Source organism: Oxyura jamaicensis, chromosome 3 (assembly GCF_011077185.1).
Source record: "Oxyura jamaicensis isolate SHBP4307 breed ruddy duck chromosome 3, BPBGC_Ojam_1.0, whole genome shotgun sequence".
NCBI classification, from domain to species: Eukaryota; Metazoa; Chordata; class Aves; order Anseriformes; family Anatidae; genus Oxyura; species Oxyura jamaicensis.
Genome location: NC_048895.1, coordinates 86,170,041 through 86,194,490, shown reverse-complemented (window position 1 = coordinate 86,194,490; position 24,450 = coordinate 86,170,041).

Sequence of the window (24,450 nt, the reverse complement as noted above, 5' to 3'; positions counted from 1 at the left end):
ATAGCTGCATCCAAAAGCACAGAGGTTGAACTGAAGTTGCACAAGCAAACCTGACTCTATTTTTTGTAACTTTTAAATGCTTGACTTTGCAATAATAGCAAAGCAAATAACAAATTTGCAAACTTTTCAAGTTTGGGTATTTGCATAGTTTTGCACATGTGGGAGATGCACATTTACGTGAGTCATCATAAATACATATTTTTTTAAACCAGAAAATAACATGAGGACTACATTTAACTGTGTTAGTGTTCAGTATATATGCAAAGGAGTAAATGTGGTTTTGCAATATTTGCGAAGTAGATGTCATTCCTGTTACATAAAACAGAAACAGTTTGCATCTGTAATGTTACTCGTATACATTTAATCCAAACTGATATTTAGTGGGGCTGTCTGAAAAAAAAAAAAAAAAAAAAAAAAAAAGCAAAAACAAAACCCAACCCTGTATTAAATCCATCTTTTTACATTCTGAAAAGGATTAAAATTATTTCATCAGAAAAGTGGAGTTAAATTTCTCCATGGCTTACCAAGTACAAGTATTGCCAACTGAAATGTTTGGCAATTCAGCTAAGGTTGAAATATCAATACCAACCACAGGCATGCATTTCATCTTTGTCAGGCACTTTGGTGGAGAGGAAAGACTGAGGATTTCTCTTAAGAATGGCTTTATAAAAAGTTTATAATTTATAAAAGAAATCAATATCAAGCCTATATTGTTGTCACAACCTGAACAATTTATGATTAAGCAGTGTGGGATAATTGCAGTCCTTTTACTACATCATCTTTTGAAGTGCCAATGCAAAACTGTAAGAACAGTATCTTAAAATAGTGCGAGAACATTGTTTAGCCTAAAGGGCAGTAGCTGATTTTATAACCTTTTCACTTTTTTCATGTGGATATTTTCAAGTGACAAGAACATCATAACAAAACAAACTAGCATTTTTTTTTTTCCTTTTTTAACTAGAAAAACTCTTTGTTCTTTGAGACATGGACCTCAGAGAACCTCTTTGGTTCAAAGACTCAAAATTTTGGACATAAAATTTTTGGACTCAAAATATTTCTACATATATGAACAAAAGTCACAAAAAATATTAATGATCCATCTAAATTAATAATGACTATAGAGTGTCATCTTTCAGAGAGGGAATTAATTACCCAAAACTGTTACACCTTTCACTCATAAGGAAGAGTCCCTTTATCTCCTGTTCCCCTGGGTTATTTTTCAGTTGTCCAAAATCCACAATTATCTGTGCAATTACACTTTTGTATACCAGCTTCCAACTCCAAAGAAATACTAGTCCCTTTGATCTCCATTGGATCTATTGAATGCCATTAAATTCAGCGTTTAACTATAGCTATAACACCATTCTCATGAGGAACACATCTTTATTAGCTGAGCTGCAATCATCTTTGTGATTTGTCCTCTGATCACCTGTGATGACACATGCAGTAATTTCCAAATAAATGTTATGCACTGGATTTTTTGCGTACAAATTCTCACCACTTGGACACCCTCTGATTTAGGCTGACCATGCTCCCAACATGGTTTCTGAGGCAAATAAAGTTAATGATCTTTCTACTACATTAATACTTAATCAAATTGTTTTCTTAAATTAATCTTGATAATTTTTGCAGAGTTTTAATTCTGAAACTTACACTATGATACCTCTGGGATAATTTTTGCCAGATCTCAATCAAAAGAAATTCTGTAACCCTGAATTCAGGTGAAATTATGAATGTGGCTCTTCAGCCACAGAACAGTCAGACTCTAACTTTTCCACAGTTTCATTTTTTTTTTTTACTTTTTATTTTTTATTTTTTTATTTTTTTAAAAAAGGTTGTTTTTCCTTTTTATTTTTAATGCAGTACTCCACTATTTCTTGTATTAATTTCACATTGATCTGACAAATAATGAGTTTATGGGGAGACCCATTAGCAGGGAGTTCCTCAGTGAATGAATAAAGAATCTGATTGAACAACCTTATTCAATAATATTAAGAATTAACAAATTCAATTATGTATCAAGATTTTAGTGGTTATTAGGACAGATCATGATTTATTTATTTATTTATTTTTCCAAATAAAAGCTTATTTTCAGAAAATATCCATTCTCTGAAACCCTAGCATACTAATCAGTGTCAGAGAATCATAGAATGGATTAGATTAGAGGAGACCTTAAAGATCATGCAGTTCCAACTCCCCTGCCATGGACAGGGACACCTTCCACTAGACTAGATTGCTCAAAGCCCCATCCAGCCTGGCTCTGAACGCTTCCAGGGATGGGGCATCCACAGCTTCTCTGGGCAACCTGTGCCAGTGCCTCACCACACTCAGAGTAAAGAATGTTTTCCTTATAGCTAATCTAAATCTACCCCCTTCCTTCCCCACTAACATCCCCCCCCCCCAAAAAAAAAAAAAAAAAAAAAGAAAGAAAAATAATAAAAAAAAAGTAGACTAGGAGCAGCATCAAAACTCAGTTATAACACCAGCCCAAATGTAGCCAAAAAAGCGCATCTGACTAGCATCTGATATCAATTACGGTAATCCCATACTCTTTTGTTCCCCTTCCCCTTTACAATGTGACTCATGCAATGCTGGCAAACAGGATAGCTCATTTGGTGTGTTTTACTCACTGCTGTAATTGCACCATTTGTTGTTCAAGGAGACATACTGTTTTCTTTCTATACTGATTATCTTAAGCACAGATCATAATATTATCTTCTCCAGCTTTCCTAGAGTGTCTAGAACAGATAATGTCATTTATTTTTATTTTTATTTTTTTTTTTTTTCTGCAAGAATTGGAAAGTTGTTCTGTAGAGGCAAATGACTTCTGGCTAGGGAGGATTTTACTGCAGAGCCTCAACAACACTTTTCCATTACGCTTGTGTTCCACCAGGAAATATAGCATGCCAGGGCAGACTCTTGATCTTTCAAATGAAGGAAATGTCAGTGAATAGTTGAGAGTTGTAAGGCTCATTTCAGTGGATTTGTGTTTCTTTATTCTATTACACTCTAGAATTAGAAGTCAGTTACAATATCTAACTTTTTGTAAGATGACATATATATTTTAAAGGAAAAGATAACACAGACAACTAGTCTATTATCAAAAATGTCAGGACATGCATAGATTGCCATGTGATGCTTTTATATTCATACTTCGGTGAACTATTCTTTGAAAATGAGGTTTGATTTCATTTTAGTGCGTTAATATTTATGTTCTAAGATGGCTGATAGATGTTGACAAAATAATACATAATTCATCTGAGTGTATATGAAAAAAAATGTCATGGTTCTATACTTCTCAATACCTTTAAAAGTAGAAAGTTATTTCTAAAGAGGTCTAAAAGTTCAAACTACAATAAATATGGAAACGTTGTTTAGTATAGTTTAATTTCTATAAGTGTGGTGGAAGGACAAAGAAATATATGAAAGACACAGAATAATGGACTGAATATATATATATATAAAACACGATCATCTGGATTATCAGGAAAGGTTTTCTAATGATATTAAAAAGCACACTTTAAGACCTATATGCTAAGCTCTGTACTCCACTGAGTGACTCAGGAGCCTTCTTCTGAGTAGATAATGCTTTGCATAGACTTGACAGATGCAACAACAGGGAAGGGCCATTGCATATATCCAACCCATACACTGTGATGTTATTAGTAAATGTCTCATTAGTCTCAAGATATCTGTTGCACTGCTGGGTTTTAACTGGAATGATTCAGACAACTGGAAGAAGAAAACTGAAGGATGAAATAATGAGAAGGGTGAGTACAAGTAAGAAGTAAAAGCCATTTATTCTAGAAAATCCTGTAAGCTGAAGAGTAAAAAAAGTGGTCTTTTTGGTGATACCACATCAGTCATGCCTCATCTGAGCCTTAAAGGTTGGCATATGGGCTGGCAACCTTTTGCCCTAGATGACATATACAGGAATGATGCAGTCAGAATTGACATATAACTGCTTCTTATTCTACAGGCCATCTAGCAGGTAGTCACTGATGGTTAAGATGATGGAAACAAAGATCTGACGTGAGACCGGATCACATGCCAAACCCATGTTATGGACCTGCAGCAAATGATTATAAACACTCTGTTACAACAATACAATGTATACACGCTTTTTATTTTTCACATGGTACATCACCTCTCTGGAATTGCTTCATAGAATCATTAAGACTTGAAATCAACTCCAAGATCATATGGTTCAACTGTCCCCCTACCATTGAACAATGTCCCTAAGTATCACATCCGTCCTTTTCTTAAACACCCCCAGGGACAGTGACTCCACCACCTCCCTGGGCAACCCGTTCCAATGTTTAACAACTCTTTCTGAGAAGAAATGTCTCCTCATTTCTAACCTAAACCTCCCCTGGCACAGCTTGAATCCATTCTCTCTTATCCTACTGCTAATTATCTGCGAGAAGAGGCTGACTCCAAGCTCCCCACACCTTCATTTCAGGTAGTTGTAGAGAACAATAAGGTCTCCTCTGAGCCTCCTCTTCTCCAGACTAAACAACCCCAGTTCCCTCAGTCACTCCTCACAGGACTTGTGCTCCAGGCTCTTCACCAACTTCATAATCCTTCTCTGGATACACTCCAGAGCCTCAATGTCCTTCTTGTAGTGAGGGGCCAAAAACTGAACACAGTACTCAAGGTTCTTGTGTACCACAGAGAGCTATACTGGTTCTAGTCCTCTTTAACATCCCCCCTGTACTCAGCCCTGGTGAAGCCGCACCTCGAGTACTGTGTTCAGTTTTGGGCCCTTCCTTACAAGAAGGACATCAAGGTGCTCGAGCAAGGCCAGAAAAGGGCAACAAAGCTGGGGCGGGGTCTGGAGAACAAGTCTTATGAGGAGCAGCTGAGGCAGCTGGGACTATTTAGCCTGGAGAAGAGGAGGCTTGAGTGTGACCTTATCACACTCTACAGGTACCTTAAAGAAGGCTGTAGCGAGGTGAGGGTTGGTCTATTCTCCCATGTGCCCAGTGACAGGACGAGGGGGAATGGGCTAAAGCTGCGCCAGGGGAGGTTTAGGTTGGATATTAGGAAGAACTTCTTTACTGAAAGGGTTGTTAGGCATCGGAATGGGCTGCCCAGGGAAGTGGCTGAGTCACCATCGTCTTTAAAAGACGTTTAGCTGTAGAGCTTAGTGGTATGGTTTAGTGGAGGATTTGTTAGTGGTATGGTTTAGTGGAGGATTTGTTAGCGTTAGGTCAGAGGTTGGACTCAGTGATCTTGGAGGTCTCTTCCAACCTAGATGATTCTGTGATTCTGTATACAGCAGAACTCTATACTCTAAAAGTCTGTGGAGTGTCAAATACAGTTCCACACTTTAGCCTGGCTTGTAATGTGATACTGTGGACTGAGTTCTCCACTATATTCAATATGGCACTGTCACTGCTATCCATTGCAAGACATACTTAAAATTATCCTATTACTATATGAAAGGATTTTGTATGCAACTTTAAAGAGAAAACAACTAACAATTCAATGCAGAATAATGTTTCTATTACATTATAACCCTTCCCATAAGGAATAATTCAGTCAAGATTTACCCTTTTTTTTTTTTTTTTTTTTTTTTTCATGTTGTTCTAATAAAGTGAAGACGTTCTTCCTGGAAACACTATCATATTGCTTTTTTAAGATGAACATGAAAGTAAATCATGAAATGTTCAGTTCTTAATTAACCATTCTGATTAACTGTGCATTGCACAGTATTATGATATTTTAGATTTGGTTTATGTCTTAGCCTTTAATTAATATTTTATTACGTTTCCACACTTGGAATGCCCTTGAACTGTGACACTCCATGACATATAACATGTATCCTTCTTCTCCATAACTTTTTTTTTTTTTTTTTTTCTCAGACTGTAACGTCTGTCTATATATCCAAAACAAAACACTGATAATGAAAATGAAATACTTAGGGCAAAACTTTCATCAAATATCAGCAATTTATTGAGACCAAGTTGAGAGTGAACATAGAATTATGAAAAAGTAGCATTTTTATTGGAGGATTTATATCAATTGAAGCCAACATTCCTCCACTTTGATGGAGGTGGATTCATTCCCTACTCTTATTTTAGTAACAGATTTTTCATCCAGCAACATTAAAATAGCTCCACACCTCACAAATCCTCTCCAGCAAAATTCTCACCCTCCTTCTCTTTCCTGGCATCAGCAATAGACTGCTTGCTCTACAGAGACAGGGATCAACTTAGGAAAAAAAAAAAAAAAAGGGGGGGGGGGGGGGGACTTCATTTACTCTGAATTTTCACTTGGTTCATACCAAATTCTTATTCTAGCATTGATTTATACAAGCTGAGGCAGAGGGAGGAGATGTTATAATGTATTTAGTTAGATAATTCCTTAACAATATGTACACTGCGTTTGGAATCAGCAGTGTGTTGCACAGTAGACCTCCCCCTGTTGCCAGGCAATTGAAGGAAGAAACATATATATTGACACTGCAGTCATATATGTGACCATAGTCTAATGCAGACTATGTAGGCTAGCTTTGCACTTACTGATTTGGACCCTGATAGCAGACTTAGTAATATATCACAGTATGAATTTCATGTCAGAATGGGCTTCTCATTTTTGCGGAGAGCTGCTTTTTCTCAGCTTTTTACAAATGTCAGTGTTTGTTTCTGAAACCCATTAAATATATTTTTTTCCATGATATGCACATGACCTTTGCATGTATATATGTTCAGCTCTTTCAGTGTTGCAGACATAGACTCACAAATTCTTTTCAAGTGCATCTCAGATATTATGCATGGAGTTAAAGCTCTTTTTCAAGTGTTGAATCTCTTAAAATCTGATTATGGCTTCAATCATTCTTGAAGAAATTACAAACAGTCTGAATTTATTGATCAGTTTATTTTTCTGTTCACACAGTTGTGTAGGGTAATAAAGTGTTTGCTGTACTAGATTTCTCTGCTAGATTGGGTACTAGTACAGATTTTTTTCTTTCATTTAATCAATAGATTTCAAATGCATATTTGAGTAAAACTCTAAAACTCAGACACCAGAATTTACCCTTTGACATTGTTATATTTTTAGCTGGAAAAAAATAACTATAATACAAAAGAAAAAAAAATGCAGCCCCATTTGTTTACCTTGGTTTAAGTCTAACTTGAAAATAGCAAGTCATTCCTCACCCAAGAGCATGGTAGGTACATAAATTTGGCATTTGGGATGTTTGAAAAAAAAGTGATTATTTTCCCAGTGCAACATCCACTGGTTTTAAAGATTAACAGTCCCCATATGATCTGTACGATACAGGTACAGAACTGACGTTTAGAGGGCAGTGTAGACAGAACTGTACTGTGACATTAAAAGTTGTCTGACATACAGTAAAAGAGTTTGCTGGGACAAGAGTGGGTGCACAATTAGGTCCTGAAGGTCAGAGAAAGTTGTCATGCTTAATTTATATCTTAAGATAAGGAGTAACACATCCTCAAAGCTTCTATTTTCCTATTTCTTGCACTTATTTAAAGGTAGCTGAGAATATTTAGATATAGACACCTGAATTTAATCAAATAATTCTGAGTTTTTGTGTATAATGCTGAATGCTATTTAAAGTGGGTGTAAAAACATCACAAAAAAACAACAACAACAACAACAACAACAACAACAAAATCACTTTTCCTTTTATAATAGCATATAAACTGGTAGCTAAGCCATTTTCTTGAAATTGATTAAAAATGTAGTAGCTAGACCTATTCTTCTAAGCATGAGAGAAGTTTAACCTTGAACTTCTGAATAAAAGGGAGAGAATGAAATAGCAGCAGTTAAAGGAATTTTTATTTTGTGAATCCTCCTCTCTTTGTTTTACTTAAAATATATAAACTGTTTAATCTCAGGCCAAATGCAATATGTTGCATTGCATTAAACTATTTTTACTTCATTTTCATTTCAGCAAGGATGAGAAACAAAAAATATTTATAGTTTGATCCAAACATTTTTTTTTTGCATCTTGGCTGTTAGACAGAGAAAGCATCTATTCAAACAACCATAAAATCCTGATATTGATCTCATACCAGACAAAATCAGGAATGACTCCAATAACATTATTTGTGTGTGCTGGTATAAAATGATGCTATATAAATGAAATTGGAATCAGACCTTGATAACAGTCCTTGTGCAGAAGAAACATGTTGAAACCTCATCTAGACAGGAGGAAATGAGCAGCAAAACTCATACCAAGAAGGTATTCCAATGGTGTAATAGTTCCAGACAAATTCCAATGTGAAAACTTTATTTCAGAACAAAAATAGCTTTATTCCATGCTAAAGCTAAATCAGCTAAACTGATTCTAGTCTTAGCAAATCAATTATTCTGAATTAAACTTTATATATATATATGAATTAGTGTCCTTACAGGGAGCCATTATGTAATGGTTATTGTGAATTAGTTGTTTCAGAAAGCTACCAGTCAAGGCAACGTTTATCCAGTGCACATTGAAGGAATGTGCACTTTTTCAGTGGGTGACAACTTTACTTTTTTGTTTTCTCTCTTCCTCTTTATAACAATTTCCCTCTTCCCTTCCTTGCTTTAGAGTACTTTTACCTCTTCAGCTTTCTTAATAAATCTTCATTAAAAAGTCTAAATGATTATTTAATGTTCCAAGCAACTTGCACAGCCAAGAGAAACTAAATCTGTTGAGAACAACAAAAAAAAAATAAAAATAAAAATAAAAATAAAAGGGCAAAGAGATTGCCTAGATATTTTAATGAGCTGTGATGTTAGTGTCAAAAATATGATGAACAGTGACATATCTTGATAAACGAATGTTCTCTTTTTACATTTTCATTGAGATATGATCCTTGGGAAAAAAAAAAAAAGTAAATAAATAAAAAGGATCCTTGGGGAAATAAAAGTAAAGTGGGGAGTGGAGGTGGGGAAAGGAGTGTTCGAACAGATGACACATGGTCATAAAGCACAATACATTGCTTCTTTCAATTACATATCTGCATCTTGCCCAGAACAGTGACAACATGGAAAAATACCATGAACACATTCCTCATTGAAGAAGTCTTTGAAAGCAGTTTGGAAGGAATCATGGGAATACAGAATTATAAGAATCTAAAAACTAAGGTGTAGATGAGTGACTAGTAGCTGAAAAGAAATAGGAGAAAGGCTGAACAGACTAAAGGTCTGTTTTACACTGTCTCTACCAGTGGCCTTAAACATAGGCATGAAGGAAGAAGAGAGCCAACACATATGACAGTTCCCTTAAGTATTTTGCTAGCCATTATTTTTTATCATCCCTTAAAGCCTGATGTGGTCTATCTAGTAACTGTAGTAGATTGCTATTTCAAGCACTTGCCAAATTTCCATTTAAATCATGCAAGTTTTGTAAATTTATGGGCTTTCTCTCTCATGGAGGTCTCTGCTCTTGATTCACAACCACCTCATCTTGTTTGTTTTGACCCTGACTAATACTAGTGTCATTTGTAGGCCCTTTGTTCTTGTGTGGGAAGAGCTAGCAGTTTACCTTCTGCATGCCACTCATGATTATGTAGACCTCTTTCATATTACCAGAGACTTCTAACCACCGTCTGTCTGTCTGTGTTGCATAATCAATCAATAGCAGGAATTACCCCTGTGCCTACAAAATGAATGTCTCCATCTTTACATATAACATGGTTTCAAACTGTAAAAACAAAGCAACTGTTGTCAGCATTATGGGAAGTCAGACACTCAAGAGGAAATTAGCTCTCTAGAATGGAAAGTTCCCTGACTTTTGTTATTGTTTCTGGGATCTGATGTGTTGCTTCATCCCTTTGGCTTTTATGTTGTCTCAGTACTCCAGCATTGATACTTCCAGAACTGGGAGACACTTCTTTTTCTCAGACCTTTCTGTTACAGTCTCTGAAACTCTGTGCATCAGGGCATACTCCTTGCTACTCTTTGTAATTTGAGTTGTTAAAATGGTCACCTCAAGAACATTTTATAATACTACTTTTTTTGATCATTGTCCTAAAGGAATGGCATGCCTTAAAGCTTTGCCAGTTGCCTTAAAATCCTTTTTAACATAAGCCAAGGCTAAAGCACATAAAAGCACACATTTATGCTATTTAAAACAGACTGCATAGTCACAAAGTTTACAGGAAAAGTGAAGAGGAACAAAAGAAAGTAATGCACCTCCTTAATTAACACATGGATGAGTTGGCCTCATCCCATGTGGTTGGGCTGCCAGAACAAAAAAAAGGCATCTCAGAATTCCCCGCTGAAAATGCTTGTCCTCATATAATCCTATTTACTCGCATGTTTATAAAATAGACATGGGGAACCACATTTCCTTTGCTAGTCTAATATTTGTGGGTAGATTCAAATTCAATCTATGAATCGTCTGACTTCTGAGTCACTGACTCAGTTCTGGTCTGGGCCTTCCTCTTTTCAGTCCATTGGCTGCTGTCTCCAAGTCTGGAAATGCTAATGTCCTTTGGGAAGGATTCCATATAGTTCTCACCTGCCAATAAAATGGAAATATTGGGTTAAACATTGAAGAGTTTTTACTCACTGTGAAGCAGTGCTTCTTACTGACGTGTTTTGCAATATTCAAAACTGATTAAACAAACAAACAAACAGCAACAGCAACATCAAAACAGTGAAGTCTCTTTACTTATTGGGCCTTCAGATACAACTTGCTAATCCAATTTTGTAATATTACAGAATTAACATCAATGTGGGCTCTAATCCTACAGGCATGGTACAAACGGGTCATGTACAGCAGTAGATAGAAGGGGCTTCTGTCCTCCCTGCATTTCAGTGATGAATATCAGAGTATTTTGAAGGCCATATAGTCTTCTCCTGCAACTGAGGAAGCACAATGGTATGCTTCCCTTATAGGAAGACTGAATGTGGATAGAAGGACTAATTCAGGACAACCCAGCAAAAATATTGGAATATTGTATCTGTTCTAAGGAAAGAGAGAAAATAATTAGTATTTATTAAAAATACAAGCAGCAACTAAGAAAAAGGCAAATGGAATCATAATTTCTTCTTTCACAAGAAACAAAATTTTTTTACAAAGATGAGAAAATGTAAAATTTGCAAAAGAAAAAGAGCATTTGAGGCATCTATGTCACAAGAAATCTGGAAACCAAAAATGTAACAGGGTAAGAAAAAAGACTAATTCATCTATAACTGAGAACAACTAGAATGGTGCATACTGTGGATGTCCTAACCCTTTCTTTATTCTTAAAGTTTGGAAGAAGCATTTTTTATTATTATTTTTTTATTTTTTTTTACACAATGCCTGTGTTAAGTGTCTGAACACAACCTCAACACAAGTTTTTCAGATGGAAAAGAGTAAAAGAGTAGTTACTGGATTAAATGATCCACTTTCTTACTCATTTTGGTACTTCCCCTAGAAGATAAAAATATAATAAACTTTTTAAATGGTTGTAACACTAATGTATCTTTTCTTTGTTATAGGATTAAGGAAAATCAAAATATTTTTCAAGCACTTAACATCAATTGGGATTTTTTAATTATGAAGCACAAAATGGAAAAACACAGGAAACCTCTTCTACAAACACAATTCATGTAAAAATAGTGTCTTATAAAGAGAGTTTAAAATGTTCATATGTTTATTATTATTATTTCACAAACTATCGGATGATGTTAGCATACATCCTTTAAGTATACTAAAATCTCAATAATTTACACCACCTGACTAGTTAGTCCAGTGTTCCTGAAATCTAATTCAACTTGTTCATATACACAGGATAGTTTTTTCCAGAAAATAATAATAATAATAATAATAATATCTTGACATTTTCTAGGCCTTCAGTATACCTAAAAATAGAGAGAAACGTATTTGGGTTTTATGATAATACCTGCTCTTGTAATTTTAAATAAAGTAAATATATAAGAACCATTCTCTTCAGTTGTAATCTTGAAATTTCATGGAAAAATTACCATATAAATGTATCTAATTTAAAACCTCATTCTTTCCTGAAGATTTATGGGTATCATTACTTCTAGGAATGTTGCTGTTGCATTGTTCTGATTTTATACTGTCTACACGAGTGAGAGAAATCTTACATTTCTGAGTTCTCCTGTATTAGCTGAGCCTGAAATTTTAAGGCACAGAGTAAGCCATGGAAAAGAAGTTAAATATGTGTTTTGACCTTCTGCTGCTTGCATGAACCTTGCATTTTTAAAGCCTCTTGTTTTCTACAAGAAATGTCTTCCCAGCAAACAGTCTATGCTCATAGAGGAAAACAAAGAGAAAAAGAAAAAACACAATCCAAATGTTTTGACATTGTAATCTATCTTCAGCTTTTACATACGCTGAGTTTCTGAACATTATGCTTAACTGCAAGAACTGAGAGAGGCTAGTGTTTTCCTGATGAATATCATAAATTCCTGTTTCAGGCTGTCAGCAGTCTACCAAGTAGAAGTTATTTCATGCTGGGAACAATGGTGTTTGGAGGGGATGATCGGCATGTGTCTGCTACTCCTCGGTCTTTGGCCCCATCACAGAATAGACAAGTTATTAAAAAAATCTAGTTTAAGCACTGCATTTGTCACTTCAGTGCTCAGCAGTTCTGGTTATTCTTAACCACAGTTTCTCACTCCAGTTTATGCTCCATCACAGAGAATCAGCAGTCTCTAAGCTGACTGAAATTGTCATAAAATGCTTCATAGAAGCCTAAAACAATTTTGTTGTGAGCATGTCTGTAATACAGTAAAATTAGTGTTAGAAGTGCCTTAAAAGTTGGAAATAACTGAATTCTCATGTAAAAGGATGATGAAGTTCTCAGTGAAGTGAAGCAACATGTTTTGCATAATGGAGGACATTACTGAAATGAAATACTCAGAGCTTATTCCTAATGAATGTAAACAAGTTCCCTTTGAATTATACAATTTCTATTACATGGAGAGCACGTTAATGAACAGGGTTGTTTTTTATTGAGTCATGAATTGGAAAAGTGCTTTTTCTCCATGTTAGATTTTCTTTTTCTAAGTTGATTTCAGACTAATTTCTGTTTGAACTCGCTCTAGAGTTTACCAGATGTTCTCTTTTGGACATTACTACATCATGTTCATTGGAGTTCACAGATGGGCTTTCCACTGAACTAATGAAAACCTAATGAAATCCATATATGTACTTAGCATTTGAGAATACAGTACAATATAACGCTTTCTGTTACAGTTTGTCATTCGTGTTTAAATTGGCAGAGCAAATGCAAGCCTCTGAGAGACTGTGAGAGTTTGCAAACAGCCAGAAGATTTTTCTTCTCTACTCTCCTGTTGTGTGTGTATGTGCCCTGTGATATCTCATTGTAGCAGATACTGCACTTTCAGAAATGGATGAGTTTTGCTTCAGCTAATAGAAAAAGAAAACTAAAGGTCAGATATGGAAAGTGTTCAAAAGCACGTTTTGAAAGAGTCAGTTGAACTGGAGGGTTAGTTCATAGGAGTGGATACAATCTTCAGGAACAGGAATCAGTGACAAACCAGGAAGAGATGACAATAGTGAGCAAATAACCCCTAATACGTTGCACTTCTTACAGTCTGGCATATGAGTGCTTGACTGACAGGCACAGAGGTTTTTGCAAGATGAAGTCTAACCACAAGACAGACACAAATGGTGTTCCCCAGAGGTCAATACTGTTCAGTGTCTGCAGTGAAGTAATACACCCTCTACAAGTCTGTGGGCAAAACTACATTGTGAGGACCAGTCAACATGAAAGAAGCCAGGGCTGCAGGGCTGCTGTTCAGTTCAAGGGCAGGCTGGAGAAATAGGCAGACAAGAACTCCATGTAGTTAAATAGAAGCAAATGCAAAGTCCTACATCTGGGACAGAAAAACACTATGCAGCAGTGCAAGCTGGGGGCCATCTGCTAAAAATAATAATAATAATAATAATAAAACAGCTTTTCAGAAGCGGACAAAGTGATTCTGGGAGTCAACACATCAAGAATTAGTAGTGTGCCTTTACACCAAGGAAGACTAACATACTGAGTTACATTATCAAGAGTATAGCTGGCAGATAGGGAAAATGATTACTTATTCATTTCCCTCTATTCAGCCCTTAACAGACCACATCTGGAATTCTCCAGGTTTGGATTTCCCAGGACAAGAAAGGTATTGACAAACAGAAGGGTCCAGGGCAAGGCCACCATGGTCATTCACATGACACATAAGAAGGGATTGAAAGAAGTGTTTTTTTGTTGTTATTGTTTGTTTGTTTTTGTTTTGTTTTGTTTTTACCTCTTTCTTTTCTCTTTAATAAAATTATCCTTATCTCATTTGTGAGCCATTTTTTTTTCTTTCCATCACACTTTTTTCTCAACCTCTTCTTTTGAGGAGGGGGAGTAAGAGAGGTGTTGTGGTGGAGTTCAGCTACCCACAAGGGTAAAACCACAACAACAACTACCTCAAGGGAGATTGTAGCAGAGTGGCAGTCAATCTCTTCTCCCAAGCAACAAGTGATAGGACAAAAGGAAACTAGTTACCTAGAAACATGGAGCTGTAACTATGTCATACCTTATTACTGAAGATACACTGGATTAATAATAATAATAATAAAAAATGTACCTCTTTCTTGTCTCAGCATGAAAACTGGAGATTATTATTATTATTATTATTAGTTTAGGGAGATATATTAAGAAATTTTGTGACAGACTCTTTTTCAAAATGTGAATGCAGATTCCCTGAAATACCTGACAGTGAGACAACTTGCCTCCCTAGCTTCCTGGTGGCTGATGTGACAAAGTCCCCTTTGCAGATCCCTGGTCCTATGACACATGTCAGGCAGAGTCAGACCAGCAGTCTCCAGGGCTGTCAACTGGAGCTGGAGCTTCAACAGCTCTCAAGGTGGGTTGCCCTGTGGCAGGTTTCTGAAAAGCATGAACATCCTGGCTCACAAGATCCAGCACTCCTCTGTAGCCCATGTGGCAGGCTGTTGCAGAGCCAGGGATGCTGGAGAGAAAAGTCTGTTTCAGAAACATAGTTATATTCCTCTAAGTGGAAACAGTGGTCTTGGTTTTTCATCTCCCCCCCCCAAAAAAAGCCTTTTCAAAATATCAAATCTTTTTGCAGAAATGACATTAAGCTTCCCAGACAGGTACTTGACTGTGCTGAAGATCCATCTGTTCTTGACTAAGCTTGTCTAGTCACAGGGCACACAGTAGTCACTGTATAGCTTAGAAAGCCTCATCTGAGGCAGAGCTCTCTTCAGATTTTCCAAAGCAATGGGCAGCAAGGACTGTAGAGGTGTCAGAAAACTACTTTCTCCTGTTCTTTTTTTTTTTTTAAAAAAAAAAAAAAAGTACATTCCTACCTTGTAGACGGATGGAAAGACAGATGACCTGAGAAAAATGATGAAAGTAGATTAATATTACAGTTGTGCTTTACACCCTGGAGAAAACACGTGTTTTTGGTGTTCTCTGCTCATGGGAGTGTGTTTGGGGGAAGTGAGCACATTTGACTGCATATATCAGTGTCTGCACCCTTTCTTTAATGGTTATTACTATTCTTTATATGAAGAGTAGTTTCTGGAAATTATGAAGCGGTATAATATATAGTGCAGATGATACTAAATGCGATTAACATTTAAATCATTGCAGTATGACAACAAAGATTACCATAATAAGAAGATGAAGATGTGCAATGCATAAATCAAGTGCAAGCATTAGCCTCTTTAGATCTTGATCAGGTTTAAAGAGAAATATCCACATGTGTTAGTCATACCTCTTTGAATTATAGACATGTTTGCACACCTCTGAGAAAACAGAAGACATTCCTATATCCAGTTAGAGTAATGATATATATTTTATCTCTGAAGAGTGCTCTACATCAATTTACCAACAGCATTTCTACTTTCCCTTTTAATTCATTTTTCATGCACAGTACATAAATGACTGGGGCCTAGAATACGACCCAGAAAGTTACTAGGCAAATGGATGTAAAAATTTCTACCTTGAAAAACTAATCCTCCAAAAAGATAAAATAAAAAAACAAACAAACAAAAACCACATAAATATATGGATTATGGACAGAGCATGTGAGCAAGCACCTTCAAACACCCAATTTCAGTATATTAGTTAACATGATTTTGGTTTTGTAGTTTAAATTGTAAGACAAGCTTTTGAATCCTCGCAAGTGCTTTGTTAGCTGGAAGGAGATGGAAAGAGTTGGATATGTGGGAAGAGAAGAAAAGAAAATGGCACAAAGTTTAGCAGCTGTAGCTGGGGAAGGTATGTTTAACTATTCAAGGATTACCTTAAAAGACAGAATCCTCAGCTTTGGAGGTCTGTTGACACCTCCAAAGTAGCAGTAAGAAGACTTCAGATTACTCAAATCTGAAATATCATCACTCAAATAAGCTTTATCTTACCTATAACCTTTCCTGGGCTGATATACTTAGAGAGATTTCTTGAAGACCAGTGTCTTGTACCACAAATATCAGATGGGAAGCAGTGATAACAAGTCTTAGGAGAAAATCAAGTTAAAATAGACAAATAAAAACACACCTCTATGAAGTGGCAGTGAATTTATGGAATTTGTAGCTATAAGAGATCATGGAGACAGACTGTCTCAGAAAGTTCAAAAACTAGTTGAGTAGATTTGGGGATAACAGGCCGATAGATGCCAAAGACAAGAACTATCATTCTTCATTCAGTGACTGTATGTTGGGAGCTGCCGGGGATGCACCAGAGACAGTGCCCAAGTTTGTGTGTTACCCTGCTGCCAGAGACAGAACACTTCTTTCTGTGGGCTACATGTTTGTCCGTCACACAGTTGTGCTCTTGTGGAGGTGCAGAAAGGTATGGTATCCACTCCAGAAACCCCAGCACATCTGGAAGAATCTTATGGGGTCTTCAACTATAAGACCTCAGCTTATAGTTGAGGTCTTATCCATGTGATTCAATCCTGCCCTTAGCACTGCTGGTTCAGGACTGTCTGCAGTCTGTCCTGCAGAAGCTTCTCCTTCAGCTTCTCCACAGTTTCATGCTAGCTTCTTTATACAGATATGCTCAGCAACTCACAGCAGCCTCAGACTTCTACCTCCTGCAGCGAGCTGGCCAATTAACTGGGAGCTGCCTTAGCCACATCTGTTTCCTGTGTGATTCTTCTGAGAGAAGAAGCAAATGATGCCTCATGGAAAGAAGCATTCTGGTTTGCTGTTTCTCAACACCTTATTCCTGGAAAAGTGCACTGCAGTGATCATCTGGCCTGAACATGGATAATGTCTTTTCTTTAGTCTCTTGGTTAGCATTAGTGCCAACTCTGTCAAAGAACCCCAGAACTCATTAACTGACAGAGAAAGTGTGGCCAGTTTGATATTGTCCGTCAACTTTAATTACAAACTATTTTCTGCATGGAGAAATTGTTCACGACAATGAGCATGAGAAAAGAGAAAATCACCATTCCAAATTGCCTTATTTAATCAACTCCTATTACTGATCATTTAACAGTATTTCAACTACCAACTTTTTAATTCTTCTTTCAGAAAATAAACTGATATTTTCCACATGAAGCAGCAGCAGAGTGGAAGCACTGCCTGCGCTTAATCTCCCGTTTTTTTGTTTTTTTTTTTGGTCGATATGTAAACTGGACCCTCATGAGCTAATGAGGTTTCCAGACCTGCCTCCTCTGCCTGTGATGGTTGTTCCTCAAACATCCTCAGAGCTCCCAGAAAGAATACCAGAGAAGGGGTTGCCCTTCAGAGAAGCACATTAAGAGAGGGAGTGCAAGAAGAAAGATGGTTCTTTATTTACCCAATCTTTAAAGGAAAGCAGTGACCTCTTCATCTCCAGGACTGTCCTTTCTCATTGCAGGCACAAATGAATGGTTCAGTTTTAGTCCTTTAGTGTCATTTGATAGTGGCTTGGGCAGTACAATCAAATGAACCCTAGAACACAATTTTCTGTGCCAGATTTGGGTTCTGAAAATATGCATATTAAGAAATCAGGCTGACCACATGCCAAAAGTCTTTTGTACAGAGACACAGACAGAAACTCAAAATTATTAGCTTCTGAGGTTTTGGAGCAACAGCAGAAAAAGTGATATATATTTACTATATTGCTTTCAAAACTTGAAAAAGGATAGTTGAAAACAAGTCTACATGGATTCTAAATTACTCTAATGGCAGTAATGTATCTTTTAGCATACTTTAAAACCTATTATTGGAACATACAGATGGACGTTTTTGGACATTAAATGATGATCAAAATAAGCTGCAGCATCTGAAGTTCCAATACTTATAACAAATTCAAGGAACACTTTAGACTTCTATCAGTGATACAAACATATCTTAGATGCCTACTGAAGGTTTTTTTTTTTTTTTTTTTTCCGGGTTTAACTGACTTCTATCTTTATTTTACATACAACATTACAAAAGGTAATAGCATAGTGATGCTATTCATTTAGCAACTATGGGCTTTTAAAACACTACAAGTATCACTGCTGAATTTAGCACAGCTGAATGTCACCTTGTTTTATTGACACACCAACACAAATGAAGCAAACAAATTCCTGCAAGTACTTTAAGGAATGTTAAGTCACAATCTTGTAGAATTCCAAACTAGATATTTTTAGAAAAAGTAGGCTGACTCATGAATTCATGAATTGTCAATGAAAGGGTGACAAAAGACCTAACTACTTTATGAACATTGAGGATATTTAGAACATTCAAGCCTGTTTTGCTACTTTTATAGACACATAAATATATTTTTAAACTGCAAAGGTAACTTTCTGTTAGTCCACTTGTATAATTCTTCATCTTAAAAGTACCACAACTTATAGCTGACACTCCTACTACAACCTGTGCTGGTTTTTCCTATATACATGAAATAGTGTCAAAATATCAAAAAGGCATTTGTTTTTTCTAATGTGTTGTGTTCAACATCAGTTTCCCAATAAATTGTTAACTCTGCATTGTTTTCTTCTCTCTAATTTTCCAATGACAAATACAAATAGCAAAATGTGACCCCCGCTGTGCTCATTGCTATTTATTCAGATCATTAGAATTGAAATATTAAGATCTTTGAAAAATAATTTTGTGGGGAGAAAAAAAAGTCATAACACTGAGAAATCAGATCTACTTAAATCTTGCCCTTTTAAAACTTTTATTTATTTATTTATTTATAAAGATTATTTCCATTTTTAAAAGCAATAAATCCCTTACAACACTTCCTCAGCCTTAAAACATAAAAGACTTCATCCAAAGAACGATGAGATCCTAGAAGCACATATGGGGAAGTTTTTATACCTGCACAAATTCACACAGATTATTTTCCAATGTGGTCATAGCAAATACTTGGGGCAACTAGGGAAAAGTATTTGACAATTTTTTTAAAGAGGTCTTAGAAATGTCAAATATTTTGTAATCTTTCAAAGGAGCTAGTATTCAATGGCTCCTCCAAACTTATGTATGAATTTATGCATGAATTTTCAAAAAATCTCTATCCTTTTTTTTCTGGATTTCTTTTTATTCTTTTCATACCTATGCATCTCCTCTGAAATCACAGAATCACAGAATGGTTTCTGAAGCATTGAAGGGATCATAAAGATCATATAATCCGCACCCCCCTCCCCCCCCCCCCCTTCATAAGCTTTGCACAGGCCCACCGCTCAAGAATGTCAAGGTCCCTCTTGGCGTGATGGCATCCCTTCCATGTCAACCATGCCACACAGCTTTGTGTCAAATCCAAGTCTCTAAAACCAAAAATGATATTCTGATTGTGGCCACACCCATCCTGAAGGTACTAATATATACATCTCTTTGTTTCACGTGTGACAGAGTTATGTATTTTTCTTTTTGTTTTGTGGCGGAGTAGGTAGGAGCACATTTTTGACATGTCAAATCCAGGTTCATATACATAGATGGATGTCAATTTGCAAGCCAAACTACATGCATTATCCTCAAATTAGAATGAAAAGTAAATTTCTTTTTTTTTGTGTGGCACTGATGACAGTACAGATACATATCACAGAAAGGGCTGTACTTTGTAGAGTACAGACAATTTAAATAGTTTGATCAATATTATCCTCAGATTCAGTGAACAGACAAGTAAGTGGATCACAGAATAAGTGAAATTTTCTTCTGCACACATTTTTCAGAGTGAGCATGTCAGGACAGGTATGGCCATATTTGACACCACCTCAGAGAAAGAGACTGGAAGTAGTAAGCCCTGAAATCTCTTCATTTCTTTAATTCTCACCTGTGGTGATTTGGCCCCAAAGAAATGGCCATTCAAATCTGATGTTTCCCATTCTTTTTATATTAACCAGACTGTGCCTTTTATTGTGTACTTGGTGCTATGAGAACTCCATGTTCCATTGAAGGAGATCAAGTATACGAAGTTTTAAGAATTTTAAGAATTTTAATTTTAAGAATTAAAAACAGGCTGTCAAACAAGATAGTGGCACAGGTTTATGAAGTAAAGCCTCTACAAGACACTGTAGCACAGTGATGAGATGTAGTGCAATGCTAAAATTATTATTGGCATTTTTTTCTAAAAATCTGACACTACACATAAAATGTTACAAACGTGATGGTAAGAATCACACAGGCTTGATTTAGTTTTGTGAGTGTAACTTCATTCAACTCTGGATATATTTCAGCATGGTAAATCTGTCCATTTGCCACATGAGCTGCTTTGAGTTGGGTATTTTACATACTTGAGGAAAATAAATCTAACCACTATGTATAATGCCTTTATACAGAGTATGCCATTTTGATTAATACTTTTAACACAGGAAGCTGGACCATCTCAGACACATATAACGTGAGATTCAAGGAAAGGACTGAAATGGACTGTCTTAGGCCTCATAATCTGATTACAACTCTAAGTACAAGAGGCACACATTTAGCTACCCATTGAATCAATGGAAAGCAGTAGGCCTCTTCACCTCATTTTACAGGTGTTTTATTAAATGCCTTATATAATTAAAGTAGAGAGTGTGAATCCTGCTTCTCATAAGAATACAGCTACATAGTCCAAAGCAATGGAGTGATTCTGGAAGATAAGAGGACTCAGTGGAACCATATTAGTGTTCAAAAGATGGTGTCTAAACATTTCCCAGAAACATTTACCATTTTTTAAAAACAGCTGATTTGGAAAGACCATATTTGTATCCTTTAATTAAATTTCCCACGTTCTGAAGTAAATGCCATTCCTTTGAGAGAGGAACCCTCAAGTCTGTGTCACTGGAATCAAGTATGCAAGAAATGTGATGGGGGGAAGCACAGGCATCAGCAGATGGCAGCTTGCTTAACCCAACCACCAGATGAAAAGCAAATGTATTAAAAGCTCTGACGTCAAAAGACAGGCATCTTTCCAAGAGAAATTCTGTCAGAACTTCATATAAATCAAAAGACAGATTGTGAAGCTTTTTATTGGCAATAGCACTTGTTCATGAAGTAAGATAAGATAAATTAGTAGGGAGCAGAAAGGTAAGCCAAAAGGCATCTTCATTTTGCAGACCTTGCCTTGCAGCTCTGGAATTTCCTGAACTGACAATTGTTAAGAAAAGCCACTGATGCTGTGTTCACATCCACAATTAACTGCTAAGAAAAGTAAATTGCAATCACAAGATTTGCTTGCTAAGTAGATATTTAATTTGAATTTGAAACAAAAAGGTACATTTTAGCCCACTTTACACATCTCTAACTGTGATGAGAGCCACAACTTTAATGCCAAGTGTCTTGGTTTCAGTTAGGAAACCAGGTGGTTAGGAGTTATTTTTCCTCCTAGTAGCTGGTAGGGTGCTATGTTTTGGATTATGATAAGAGTGCTGATAACATGCTGATGTTTTAATTGTTGCAGAGCAATGCTTACACTAAGCAAAGGACTTTTCAGCTTTTTGCTCTGTCCTGCCAGCAGGCAGGCTGGGGTGCAGCAAGAGCTGGAAGGGGACAGACCCAGGGCAGCTGACCCAAACTGGCCAAAGGGGTATTCCATACGTCATGCTAAACAATAGATAGGGGTGGCTAGCCGGGGTGGGGGGCTGGCTGCTCAGGGTTGGGCTGGGCATTGGTCAGCAGGTGGTGAGCAAGTGCATAGTGCATCACTTGTTTTGTACACACTATTATTATTATTATTATTCTCTATCTTAATAAGCTGTCTTTGTCTCAACCCACAGGCTTCACTTTCCCATTTCTCTTCCCCATCCCAGAGAGGGAGCAGGGAGGGTGAGCGAACGGCTGTGTGATGTTTAGCTGCTGGCTGGGTTAAACCACAACACCAAGTAAATTTAAAGCAGTTCTAAACTACTTATGCATTTGGATGTCTTTCTCTGAGTATTATGGTGGCATATAGCTCAGCCAGGAATGAAAGTTCTGATCATGGGTTCAAAAACTCTCTGGAGACATTTCCAGACTGTCGCTTCTATGATAATTGGAAAGTAGACAAGTGTTTCAGTAACAACAGTCCAAGGGACAATCTGTCCTCAAAATCACTCCTGCAGACAAAATGTTATTTGCCCAAGCCTAGATTGCTTCTCCAAGAGAGAGCTGACAGGATGAACACTACAGCCAATACCTTAATAATTATCTTGAAGAATGCAAACCCTATTGCTTTTTGAATGTCTAGTCAAACCTGGCAGTTTTAAAGTACCTGAAAAAATATATTTTTATACATTTTTTTCCTAGCACTGTTGGATAAATATACTCAAGTCTACTTTTTTTTTTTTTTTTTTTTTTTTTTTTTTTTTTTTTTCTATCTACTCCAAGATGACTTCACTAAACAACATCCAGTACGGACTGCCAAAAAGTAATTTACCTTCTCCTCAGAGAGATTTCCTTCTGATGTGCCTATCTCTCACCTTTGTCTACAGAAATCTAGTGAGGAAACTTAAATGTAGACAATGAACTTGAGAACTGAGATCTGTTTGTAGAATATTATGCTAGAAGCACTTACATATCTTGCAGCATATACCTTTGTGGTCACTGGTGGTTTACATTCAAGTAGATTCTACCATTGTTGTATCTACCTGGTTCTGTAAATGAAATTAAATCTTTTTGCTCTCTCTATCTTAAAAAAACAACAGCATTTACATAAAGTCTTTATCTTTACCTGTGTGTTTTTTTTTCCCATTATTTTGTTTTCATCTTAAATTGTAAACTGATAACATTGTTTATTTTGTGCTATAGAAATTAAACCTCAAATGTGAAATAAATACATGTTTGAAACTAAAATTAATTATTTTAAAGAGATACTTGTTATTAAGGAAAACTCACACTCAGCAACAAAATACTCTGAGTATGGAGACATAAAATAGCAAATACTTATTGCCCAAAAAATCAATGTTCATGAAAAATGAACAAAAATAGAGAAAAGTTAAGAAAACTTGAACTCGCCATTGAACAAATATTTTTTAGAACTGGAAAATGATCCTATGAATAATAGATCTATGTTATAATTTTTTAAAAAATAATATTTCTCAACAAAGTTTCATATGTTGAGAATCTGTTATGATAAATTTATTTTAATAAAATTTTAAATGCATAAATTTGCTGGATGAACTCAGAAAAAAATCCATGGATTTTTTTAGGACAATATTAAAAACAAAAATTTTGCAAAATTTCAGAATATAAATCAACCTCATTGTAAGAGAAAATGACATTCATAACCTAATATTAATTTTAATGTTTCATCAGGAAGATCACTAAGTTTATAGGTATCTGAAATGAAGATCTGAAGAGAAAAAAAATAGGGACACCTTAGTTACTTTATCACAAGCATTGAAAAAGTGCTGCACAACATGTTTTTCAACTTCATCTAGATGGCCTGAGGTGGGTATGAAAACTTTGTAGATCATACCTGCTCCTTCAACAACATGATAAATTGGAATAAATGACACCAACCTAATTTGGTCAACAGTAGAAGGCTTGATTCACAGAAAATAATGTAATTGTATTTCCTTCTGCTTTGTCTGTTGCAGAATGATGAAGTTCACAATGATAGCATCTGAACTATGATCAAAAGTCCTTGCTGAGAGGAACAGGCAATTTGTATTCCATGGAACTGCTTCCTGGAGCTTTAACATCCTTCACCTTTTCTTAGACATTTTCATTTTAGTTGGATTTGCTTCACTATACATATATTGAAAGTTTATATTTTGTAACTTTAGCACCTGTGATTCTAATAAAGGAAGGAAACCTATTAAAATGCTATAGCTTCCTGGTCTAGGTGATTTCCAACAGCAAGGATCAGACACTCCTAGTCAACTGCAGGTGATAATAAAAGTTATTGCATGTTGATGCTGAGACAGAAGTCAGTAGGTAGCAAACACTGACTTGGCTGATATGGTGAAGACAGACTCACCAGTATGCAGGTCAGTGTATATTTGTTCATTTGACATAAACTACTAGAGAACAGAGATCACACCATTAAAACAGAGAGAAGATAGAGGAAAAGTCCAGAATGAACCTTCCTTCCTTCCTTCCTTCCTTCCTTCCTTCCTTCCTTCCTTCCT